The sequence below is a fragment of the Chelonoidis abingdonii genome, chromosome 1 (genome assembly GCF_003597395.2).
Source record: "Chelonoidis abingdonii isolate Lonesome George chromosome 1, CheloAbing_2.0, whole genome shotgun sequence".
In the NCBI taxonomy this organism is placed as follows: domain Eukaryota; kingdom Metazoa; phylum Chordata; order Testudines; family Testudinidae; genus Chelonoidis; species Chelonoidis abingdonii.
The window spans coordinates 256,739,810-256,752,034 of NC_133769.1; the positions used below are offsets into that span (position 1 = coordinate 256,739,810).

The 12,225-nt window shown below is 43.5% G+C and overlaps 1 long non-coding RNA gene across 1 annotated transcript in view; it reads left to right on the plus strand.

Moving 5' to 3' along the window:
* Window positions 1–650, plus strand: part of LOC142046327 (uncharacterized) — a 120,832-nt gene extending 120,182 nt beyond the window's left edge. Inside the window, exon 2 of the long non-coding RNA XR_012655230.1 lies at window positions 32–650. This is a non-coding gene — a long non-coding RNA (uncharacterized LOC142046327). The remainder of the gene's footprint in view (window positions 1–31) is intronic.
* The last annotated feature ends 11,575 nt before the right edge of the window (window positions 651–12,225 follow it).

The window sequence follows — 12,225 nt, forward strand, 5'->3', positions numbered from 1 at the left end:
CTTCTCTCCCTTTTTTACCTCCCTCATGCAGCTGCAAATTTTTCAAGCCTCCCTACTCCATCCCGAAGGCTATCTCAGATAAGGCGGAGGGAAAAAAAGACACGAGACGAAATGTTCTCAGAAATCATGGAAGTAACCCACAGTGGAAGAGCACATCTGAATGAGTGGAAGGACGTGGTATGAAATTACAAGAAAGATGCATGTGAACGTGAGGAGAGGAGAGACGCTCGAGATGAGAGGTGGCAGCAGGAAGATCAGAGGTGTAGGCAGGAAGATCAGCGGTGGCGGGAAGCAATGCTGAGGCTGCTGTGTGATCAAACTGACATCCTCCAACGTCTGGTGGAGCTTCAGGAACAGCAGCAGGGTCACAGAGTGCCGCTGCAGCCCCTGTGTAACCACCCTCACCACTCACCATGTTCCATATCTTCCTCACTCAGATGTGTAAGAACACATGGAGGAAGGCTTTGTGCACCCGTTCACCCCACCTCCATGGACAGCCCAACCAAAAGGCTGTCATTATTTTGAAATTTTTTTAGTGGCCTTTTTGCTTCCCTCCTATCCTCCTCCCAAACCACACCAGGGATACCTTGTCAGTTCTCTCCCTCTTTTTATAATTACTTTTTAATAAAGAATACATGATTTTTAAACGATAGAGACTTTATTTCCTTAAGCAAGCTGTAATCAAAGGGGGAGGGTGGGTTGCTTACAGGGAATGAGTCAATCAAGGAGGGGGTTCATCAAGGGGAAAAAAACACAACAGTCACACAGTACCCTGGCCCGTAAGGAAACTCATTTTCAAAGCTTCTCCGATGCGCACCGCTTTGTGGTGTGCTCTTCTAATCGCTCTGGTGTCTGGCTATGCATAATCAGCGGCCAGGTGATTTGCCTCAGCCTCCCACCCCACCATAAAGGTCTCCCCCTTACTCTCACAGAGATTGTGGGGCACACAGCAAGCAGCAATAACAATGGGGACATTGGTTTGGCTGAGGTCTGAGCGAGTAAGTAATGTGCACCAGTGGGCCTTTAAACGGCCAAATGCACATTCAACCACCATTCTGCACTTGCTCAGCCTGTAGTTGAACAGCTCCTGACCACTGTCCAGGCTGCCTGTGTATGGCTTCATGAGCCATGGCATCAAGGGGGAGGCAGGGTCCCCCAGGATAACGACAGGCATTTCAACATCCCCAACTGTTATTTTCTGGTCTGGGAAGTAATTCCCTTGTTTCAGCCATTTAAACAGAGTAGTGTTCCTGAAGACGCAAGAGTCATGAACCCTTCTTGGCCATCCCACATGGGTGTTGGTGAAACGTCCCTTGTGATCCACCAGTGCTTGCAGCACCATGGAAAAGTACCCCTTTCGGTTTATGTACTGGCTGCCCTGGTGCTCCGGTGCCAAGATAGGGATATGGGTTCCATCTATCGCCCCACCACAGTTAGGGAATCCCATTGCAGCAAGGCCATCCACTATGACCTGCACGTTTCCCAGAGTCACAACCTTTCGTAGCAAGCAGCTTTAATGATTGCTTTTGGCCTACTTGCCACCAGCAGCCCACAAAGATGCCCACTCCAACTGCCACGCGGTAGCTGTCTGGGTGGCAAGCTTCCAGACGGCTATTTCACTCGCTTTATCAACTGTGAGCGGCTGCTCTCATTGGATTTGACGTTTCAGGCAGGGGAAAGCAAGTCACAAAAGTTCCATAAAGTGCCTTACGCATGAGAGTTCTCAGCCATGCGAATTGTCCCAAACCTGCAAACTATGTGCCGGTCCCACCAGTCTGGCTGTTTCTGGGCCCAAATTCGGCTTAATAGCTAGAACTGCCCCCATTACCAGCAGGATCTTCAAAGTTGCAGGGGCCCATGGTTTGAGAAATTCTGTTGTCATGTCCTCATCACTCTCGTCGCACTCTTTGCCGTAGCCATTCCTCCTCGCCTGGTTTTGCAGTCCCTGGTTCAGCATAGACTGCATGAGATGCTTGAGATGGTTAAAGTCCCGATTGCAGTTCTTGATCTGAGCAGGGTCCATGTTGCTGTGCTTGGCATGTTGACAGTTTCATCCAGAAAAAAAGCACAAAACGGTTGTCTGCTGCTTTCACGGAGGAGGGGTGAGGCCTGTACCCAGAACACCCTATGACAATGTTTTTTGCCCCATCAGGCACTGGGATCTCAACCCAGAATTCCAAGGGGTGGGGGAGACTGCGGGAACTATGGCATAGCTACAGGATAGCTACCCATAGTGCAACGCTCTGGAAATCGACGCTAGCCTCGGTACATGGACACACATCGGCGAATTAGTGTGCTTAGTGTGGCCGCGTGCACTCGACTTTATACAATCTGTTTTACAAAAATGGTTCATGTAAAATCGGAATAATCCCGTAGTGTAGACATACTCTGAGAACAGCCGAGCTCCATCCTCTTTGGAACCCCCCTCAGGTAGCTGAAGTCTGCTATCAAATCCTCCCTCACTCTTCTCTTCTGCAGACTAAATAAGCCCAGTTCCTCAGCTTCTCCTCATAAGTCATGTGCCCTAGCCCCCTGATCACTTTCACTGCCCTATGTTGGACTCTTTCCAATTCATCCACATCCTTTCTGTAGTAGGGTGGCCCAAAACTGGACGCAATACTCCAGATGTGACCACACCAGTGCCAAATAGAGGAGAATAATCATTTCCTTCGATCAACTAGCAACGCTTCTACTAATGCAGCCTAATATGCCATTAGCCTTCTTGGCAACAAGGGCACACTGTTGACTCCTATCCAGCTTCTCATCCTCTGTAATCCCCAGGTCCTTTTCTGCAGAACTGCTGCTTAGCCAATCGGTCCCCAGCCTGAAGCAGTGCCTGGGATTCTTCCTTCCTAAGTGCAGGACTCTGCACTTGTCCTTGTTACACAAGGCTGTCCACACTGTCCAAACACAGGGTGAGAAACAGTCCCTGCGCTGAGGAGCTTGCAATCAAAATAGAAAAGACAAACAAAGGAAATACTGTTATCTCCATGTTACAGATGGAGAATGGAGGCTCAGAGTGAGGAAACTAGCAACTTGCCTGAGGTCACACAGGAAGTCTTTGACACCTGAAGTTTGAACTGAGTTCCCTTCAGTCTTAGGCCCAGTGCCTTAAACACAAGGCCAGCCCTTAATTTCTTAATGATTTTTAGGGGGAAGAGGCAGGAGGGGCTGGCAGGAGCATATTTTGAAAGTAATGTAATAGATATTTAAAGTTAATAATTCACAGAACTATTTTAACAGCAGGTTTCAGAGTAGCAGCCATGTTAGTCTGTATATGCAAAAACAACAGAAGTACTTTTGGCACCTTACAGACTAACACATTTATTTGAGCATAAGCTTTCATGGGCTACAGCCCACTTCTTAGATGCATAGCAGTTTCACATTAATCCGAGTAACAAGATGTAGCTGATTCCTAGCGTGCCACCAAATGGGACCCTTAGTTAGTGATAATTCCTGTCTATATCTTTATCTAATACACATTGGACCAGATTCTCAGTTTCAGTTGATTGTTTTTTCACATATGTTTATATATATATCATTTGTGCATGCATATCCCTAATACAAGCATGTAAATCAAGTATTTCTATACGTATATGGCCAGTTAGCTGGTTGGCCACCTGTGCATAATATCCAATTTGCAAGCATATACCTGGTATCTGTGCACATAAATTAGATACCCAAAAGTGCACATGCCTGACTTTCAGCCTGTGTTTCTTTTCTTGTGTTGTTAGAAACTGATGCTGTTTCCATACCTGCCCCTGGCTGGTTCATACACACTGTGTACTTCACCTGAACAGATGATTACAGATCATAACACGAAACTGTCCAAATGTCTCTTTTCTTTACCCCTATTTTCCCTCTCTAAGTACATTTTTCTGGGAAAAACTTTCCTGGCCTATAAATATCTCTGTTTTGTGTTTTCATTTCAACTGAATCAATGCCCATGATGACAATGACAACAACTACAGTAAAATCAAATGCTGTGATTTTTTTGTACTCTTACTTTCTTCAAAAATGATATATTGATTGTTCATCAAGTAACTGCTGCTCTCCATGATTTAGATCCACTTCATTTAAGATTTCACTCTTGGAAATAGGTGGCTGATAACGTAAACAAGTGCTTTGTACCTGCAGTGTTATCCTATGATAATTAAATTTTCTTAAAGAAACATCTACAAGATTTTGTGATTGAGTACCGTATGTGACAAACTTCTTAATTTTTTATTTATTGCTAGAAACCAAACCCCACTATCCTTAATCTCAGTGAAATAAAATGTTTCAACACTTAAAATAAGAAATATGAATCAGGTAAGGCTGCCACTACACAGCTGTGTGAAGAAAGGATTTTTCTATTCTCTAACTATTTCAAAAAATTTAAATTTCATTCCGGGTCAAACTGAAAACAAATTTTATTAACATTTTCAGCAAATTGAAAAGGTATGAAAAATATCATTTGGGGTCAAACAAAGCGCTTTGTTCAATCCAAATAATTTCTGTTTCAAGCATTTAATGTTTAACTTTTTTAATAAATTTGAAGCAAATTTCTAAATAAAATTGTTTTGAAGCAAAAATCAGAAATGTTGAAATGAAGAATTCTGACTTTTTCAGAGTTTGTTTTTGTTTTCTCTGACCCAAACCATTCAGCAGCACCCACACGAATTCAAAAATGTTTCTGTGTCGCTGAAAAAAGTTTTGGATGAAAAGTTTTTTGTTCAGCTCTAGTTGCCCGTACGCCTCCCGCCCTTTGCAAGGTCACTTAACTAGACTGACTTAACTCATCTAGCTTTGAGTGTTTTAACCCTGAAATACAGCCCAGGTTCACTGACGTTTACAAACCCTTTCTGCAGGCAAGAGCCAGAGAGGGGCCATGCTGCTGCTTCCAGGAGCCGCGTGGACTAGCCCCTGACCCTGCTCCCTGGCTGGGGCGCCAGAGTGGAGCAAGTCCCAGACCCCACTCCCCAGTGGGAGTTCAAGGGCCAGCTCAAAATGGCTAGTGGGCCGGATTCGGCCTGTGGGCTGTAGTTTTCCCACCCCTGCTCTAGGACAAATCTATCAGAGGTGACTTTTTGTGTCATATTCCTTCTTTCCCACAAGTGCAGGGGAGGGCCTTCTGGTTTTGAGATGAATTCCTATTGTGACAGTTCTCAGTGTGCCCAGGATTGTAAGTCATCTTGTTACCCTGCCTCCAGCAAGAAGGAGAATTGCTGGGGCTTAAATGGGTGTCAGCTCCCTGTCACTACTAGTCTATTAGCCACCCAAACAATCTCCTCTGGGCTAAGCCATCCCTTTGCCAGCTGGCATTAAGAGGTTCTTGAGTCACGCACCACCTCTTACATTGAGGCAGTAGGGTCAGCCATTGACTGCTCCATAGCCATCATCCCAGGACCCTCTTGCCTGGACAGGACACTAGCTGTACGACTCATTAATTTGAACTTTGTACATGCAGTCAGTCAGTAAACAACTCCAGAGATCATACTGAAATCCAGCTTGATGACAACATCAGACATTCGTTGCCATGTTCATTCCTCCCTTGGGAAAAGGTGAGGCATGTGTCCTTCCTCCATCCCCCTCAGGTTTAATTACATCTCAAATTACCACACAAAACCCATAGATTAAGGGGCACTTCCCCCCCCCCCCTTCAGGCCTGGAGCAGAAGTGACGGATTAGTCTCTTCTGGGACTGACCCCCCAAGCCAATCACACCAGCCCATGGGGCTTCCTAAAGCACGGGGCCCAGAGTGGTTGCCCCAGTTCGCCCTCCCCAAGGGATGGCTTTGGCTCTCCTTAACATCTATACCTCCCTCAGCAGTTGCTTCACACCCCTCTGGGCTTTTCCCATCCTTTGCAGGGTAGCATGAATTTGTCAGCACTTTTGCCACCTAGCATCTAGTTTTGAGTGGCTCTGACACATGTCACCGTGTGGCCTTGCCTGCTTTCCCTGCTCCCAGTGGTGTTCTGGGCCACAGCATTTCCTAGTGTTACCAGTGTTTCCCCACTCCCAGCACAGCTCTGGGTCACAGTGCCTTTTAGCCATACCACAGACACACTTAGCACTGACTCAGTTTCCCCAGCGAGAGTAGAGCGTGAGTTTTCCCCCTTGACCACTGAGTCTGGCCACAGCTGGCTTGTATTTGAGCCCTTGGGGGTTTAACCCTGTTACAATATTACACAAAATAACACATTCAGGAAGAGTAACTTCCCACAGTCCGAATCCCAGAACAACTTTTAGTGGCCATTAGACCCACACCTGTTTGCCTGCTAGTCCCTGATCGGACACAGCCTTATGTCCTTCCTCCTAGGTCCCATGGGACCCTCTTTTTCTGTTTGAGCTGCCTGTGTTTGTTCTGGTCAGCAAGCATCCTCCCCACTGCAGTGTAGACACACCCTAAGTGAATCCAAAACTGAAAGTGAGGCTTAGGGCATGTAAAGTCACCTGCACCAAAACCAAAACAAGTTTGCCAAACCACTACTTTATGAAACCATGAAGTGCCCACAGCTGCCAGTGGAGCCTATAATCATAGTACAGAAGGCTGCTACTTTATTTCACAGTTTAATGAAATTTCCAAACAGTGACCTTGCCACAGAGCAAGACACTCCAAACCTGAAGACTCACAAACTCCAGACTGTGGGTCTTCATTACTTTCAGTTCCCACTTGCAACTACTGTGATTGGACATCCTTTCACAGTAATTATGTGCAAATGGCTAGTAAGATTAAGTTGTCATGTGAATGCACCCACCAGTGCTCATGTCGCCATGGTAATTGCTACTATCGATTTTTATATTGAGAGAAATGATTTATTATTTTTGATCATCAAAAAGAGTCTTCTATGCCCTTCACAGTAACAAGTAAGGAAGTAATCCCTGCCCCCAAAGAGTTTACAGTCTAAATCTGAGAAAGCACAAGTTTCAAGGTTGGAGCCAGTGAGTCGTGCAAGGTTTGTTTGGGGTTTAGTCTCACTTCCTTTAAGTAACATGACAAGTGAATTTTTGCATTCTGCATGATTTGCTTTGAGCCTACTATCTATACTTGAGGCCAGTAGCTACAGAAAGTTTTTTCTGGAGATTCTCCACAATGTTGCACCCTAAATATGAGTTCTTCATCATTAGAATCTCTTTGCCACTCCCATACATTATTTTGTGGTTTTTAAAATGTTTGAAAATGAAGGTGGATATAAACATTCATCTTTGTATGGAGGGAAGGACAATAGAAGAAGAGAAATATATTTTCCATAGTACGCCTCCTTAAAGTAATTCTAACAAAGGCGTCATGGTGAAGGTTGGATGAGCAAGAAATCCTAAATTTCAATAAACCATAACTTAAATGCAGCGCCTAAACACTTTCTTTGTGATCCCTCCTTTTGTTTTTCATCTTCCTTCGCACTAATAGCTCCTTCAAGATAACTGGCATATTTGAAAATACCGCAGAACCTTACATTATCTTGAACAGTACATATTTCTTACACTTCTGAAGAAGCAGCTGTTTATCCTCCACCCTGACAGCACATGAAATTTATTGACAGCTGCACATCTCAGAATACTGACATGAAAAATGACTCCACTAAATTCACTGAGAATGTAAACGCTTCCCTGGCTTGTAAGCATGACAAACTACAGTTTCCTAGGAAAAAAAGACGAGTGCTATTAAAATTTAACCCATTGAATTTCCAGCAACTGACCGTTGGTTTCATGCCTTCCCAAACAAATGACTGATATAGAGTCTAATCTTCTAAATGGCTAATAGCCGGTCTGGCTTTCTGAAATGAACTCAATTGACCTTAGAAGGCAAATTTGCATTATACCAGACAGAATATAGAAGCCCTGCCTTCTTCACGGTAGCACTTGTTAATATATAAGCTTTTAGATATGTGGCTATTAAGGGAAAGCCTAAATATGTTACAGCAGATATTCTATGAGAAAACTTTTTTAAAATATAGCTAGATCCCATTGACTAGTTTTGTTTACAAGGATAATTACTTCTCGATGGATGTTGATGTCACCCATCTTAAATTACTGCCATTAATTTAGAGTATTAGTCATAAACTATTTTCAATTAACTTTCAGAGAGTTTGTCAGAAGCATTAGAGGAAGAAGAAAAAGCTGCAAGTCTTATTAATACTACTGTGTATTTAATCTTGCTTTATAATACAGTCTGTTAGTCATAGTCATTTATGTATTTCTTTTTGCAAAGGGCAAATAATCAGTTATATCACTGTTTGACCGAATTGTAAAACAGACCTTCTGTCATGTGATGATGGTAAAGCTTCACAGAAAAAGATGCTTTCTCCTAACACCAAATAAGGAAAACTCTATTGTCCCTAACATTGTTCCTGCCTCTTTCTCTGGTTCACTAGCGAGCTTGTGTCTTAACCCTAATCCTTTTGCAGGGCTCCTTTTTAGAAGTATAAAGAAACAGTATTTGTATCTTCCCACCTTTGTAATGATTACTCACACAAAACAGATGGATTTGTTTAGATAAGTCAGAGGCTAGTAGACAGTAGCTAGCTGCTGCAGGTCCTGAAAGCTGAACATTCTGCAGTAGAAAGTGGATGGGGATGGAGTTTATTTTCCTCTGACAATCCAAGCATCAGGGCAGAGGGAAAGGACTTCAGGAAGTCCTACAGATGCAGCAGTTTCAAATGGAATTGCCAGAGCAAAAGATAGCAAGCCAAGTGTGGTGTCAACAATCACTCTTCAGATGCATGCACAGGTCATGATTTTGTCACAAGTATACAGTACAGAAAGGGAAAGGAGATCCTTACCCAAAGCAGCTATTTATTTCCTCTGTATGGATTAGCCATTAAGTTACCACTGAAGAGTTAACAGCAAGCCATCATTTGTTACTGTGCTGTCAGAGACCACTGCTATCACAGGTCTCTGCTCATACACGTGATTGCACTCTGTGTAATCCCTCTTCTTTTTTCATTTTCATGAAAAACACAGCAGAAAGAAAAAAAATATGGAACCTAGAGGTTCTTACAAATCCAATATCCCTACCTTTGAAGAATATGTCAAACCAAGGACCAGGTAGCTTTGCAAACAGGGAGTTCTCCAGGTGAAAGAGGAGCAAATACGGGATCCTTGGGGTAAGTGGCTGTCTGTAGTGTTTGTTTAGGGGTTACTTGCTGTGTGCTGAGTGAGTGAGTTTGTTTTTGTTTGTTTGACCGTGAGCTGTGGCTGGCAATTGGAAGCTGTGAGCTTCTAAACAAGGTTTGAAATCTAGAAGCCTCTGTTCATTGGCTGAGCCTTAGGCAGGGCGCAGGGCTATCAAGAAGGCCAGGACTTTATAAAGCAGTGAGTCAGCAACCAGGGGCCGCTAACAGGGAGTTTCGAGAGGGAGTTGGAAGGGGAGTAGGAAGTGGGTGAGGGACACTTGCCAGTCTTTAAAAGCTTTAAACTAAACTATAATCAAAACTTCTTTATTTTAAATAAAAACCCTGTCATTAATCTAGGTTACTGTAGGAGAGAAGGCAGGAAGAAACCCAGCAGCAGAGTGGGGATTAGTCTGTTTATTGCGCTCAGTGTAGCATGTATGATTACCTGCCCTGTAGGTGGGTGGAATATGTGTGCACTTGGTGCAAGGAGCTCCTGACCCTCAGAGACCGTGTACAGACTTTGAAGGCCAAGGTAGAGGAACTGGAGGAGCTAAGGGAGGCAAAGAGCTATGCTGATGAGGCTTTCCAGGACACTGTAGAATTGTCCCACCTCCGGTCAGACAGCCCCTGCACTGTTAAGGAGGATGAAAGGCCCAGGGAAGCAGAGCAGTCAATGGGAGCAGAGGGAAACCCTCCCATAGTTGGGACACCTCCTTCCAGATGATGTTGGGGTATCCTCTTGCACTGAGGTTACCTCTCTGGGGGAGGGAACTCCAGTCACTAGGAAAAGGCAGGTGTTAGTTATGGGAGATCTGATCATTAGAAACATAGATAACTAGGTTTGTGATGATCGGGAGAACAGTATGGTGACTTGCCTGCCTGGTGCGAAAGTTGCAGATCTCTCGAGGCATCTAGACAGACTTACGTGTAGTGCTGGGGAGGAGCCAGTGGTCGTGATACATGTAGGTACCAATGACATAGGGAAGGGTAGGAGAGATGTCCTGGAGGCGAAATTTAGGCTGCTAGGAAAGAGACTGAAATCCAGAACCTCTATGGTGGCATTCTCAGAAATGATCCCAGTTCCACACACAGGGTCAGGTAGGCAGGCAGAGCTTCAGAGTCTCAATGCATGGATGAGATGATGGTGTAGGGAAGAGGGGTTTAGATTCATTAGGAACTGGGGAAACTTTTGGGGTGGGGGAGCCTATACAGGAAGGATGGGCTCCACCTAAACCACAGTGGATCCAGACTGCTGGCACTTACATTTAAAAAGGTTGCAGAGCAGTTTTTAAACTAAGAGAATGGGGAAAGGTGATTGCTGCAGAGAAGCACATGGATCGGACAGAGATTTCTCTTAGAGGAGAGTCTATTGATAGAGATTCTCTAGGTTTTAGTTAGGAGGAGAGGATGGAAGAGGCTAACATATGGGCCAGATCAGGTGAGAAACAAAGAATTGGACACATCAGAAAAGGGCAGACAAATAAACAGTGACAAGTTTTTAAAGTGCTTGTACACAAATTCTAGAAGTCTAATTAATAAGATGGGTGAAAGAGAGTGTCTCATGTTAAAGGAGGATATTGATATAATTGGCATCACAGAAACTTGGTGGAGTGAGGACAATGGGACACAATCATTCCAGGGTACAAAATATATCGGAAGGACAGAACAGGTCATGCGGGGGGAGAGGGGAGTGGCATTGTATGAGAAAGAAAATGTAGAATCAAATGAAGTAAAAATCTTAAATGAATCCACATGTTCCACAGAATCTCTATGGATAGTAATTCCATGCTCTAATAAGAATATAACAGTAGGGATCTATTATCAACCACCTGACCAGGACAGTAATTATGAATCTAGGCTTAGAGAGGCTATGAAATAAGACCTCAATAATGTGGGGATTATGATCCTCATATTGACTGTTACTGTCACCTCAGGATAAATCAGAGACAATTCTTCCCCATACTTTAATGAGTTGATTCTTGGAGCAGCTGCGATACAGGACCACAAGGCGAGAGGCATCTTATTTAGTCCTGAGTGGAGCGCGAATTCGTCAGAGGTAATTGGAACGAGGACCACTTGGAAACAGTGCACAATGAATAACATTCCTGTGTTGTGGAAGAACATCTCAGAAGCCCACACGTGGCATTTAATCAGAAGGCGGAACTAATGCAAAATGAGGAGTTAGTTTAGAAGAATTAAGATACAGTGACTAGATAAATCCTGCAGCTGCAAATGGACACTTTTCAAGACAACCATATTAGAGCCCAACTTAAATATACTGCATAAATAAAACACATAAAGAGCTAAAAAATAGAGCCACATGGTACACATTGTGGTAAGAAGCAATGGACGATAAGAAAGCGTCTTTAGATAGTGGAAGGTCACAATCTGAGTACATGAAAGGAAAGAGCATAAACACTGCCAATAATGTAAAAATGTATAAGAAATGCCAAAAAGGAGTTTGAAAAATACTACTAGCCAAATAACCAAAGGTAAAAACAAATTTTAAGTAATCAGAACAGGAGCTGCTGAACAACCAGTGAAGGCCGTGACGATCGAGATACAAAAGGACGCGCTAAAGACATAAGTTATGAAGAGAAAACATGAATCTTTGCTTCATCTTCACCGTGAGATGTTAGGGGCGATTCCCAAACTGAGCAGTCATTTTATAGGTACATTTCTGAGAATGTTACAGATTGTATTCACTAGAGAGTTTTGGAATTAAATTGTACTGTTATTTTATCACCAGGACCAGATGACATCACCCAAGTCTGAAAGAACTCAAATGGGAAATGATGGTAACTATTAACTATGGTTTAGTAACCTGTCCTTTAATCAGTTCTGTACCCAATGACTGGAAGATAGCTATTGTAATGCCAAATTAAAAGGGCTCTAAAGTGATGCCACAATTACAGGCCTGTACGTTCTAACTTCAGTACAGAGCAAATTAGTTGAAACAATAGTAAGAATTAAAATGTCACACTGAGAAGACATAAAGTTGAGGGCAAAATCAACAACTAGTTTCTGTATAACAGGGATAACTAAACATTCCTTACAACTCTATTAGAGTTCTTTGAAGGGATCATACAAACATAGTGCACAAGGGGGATCATTGGAACATATTATTAGA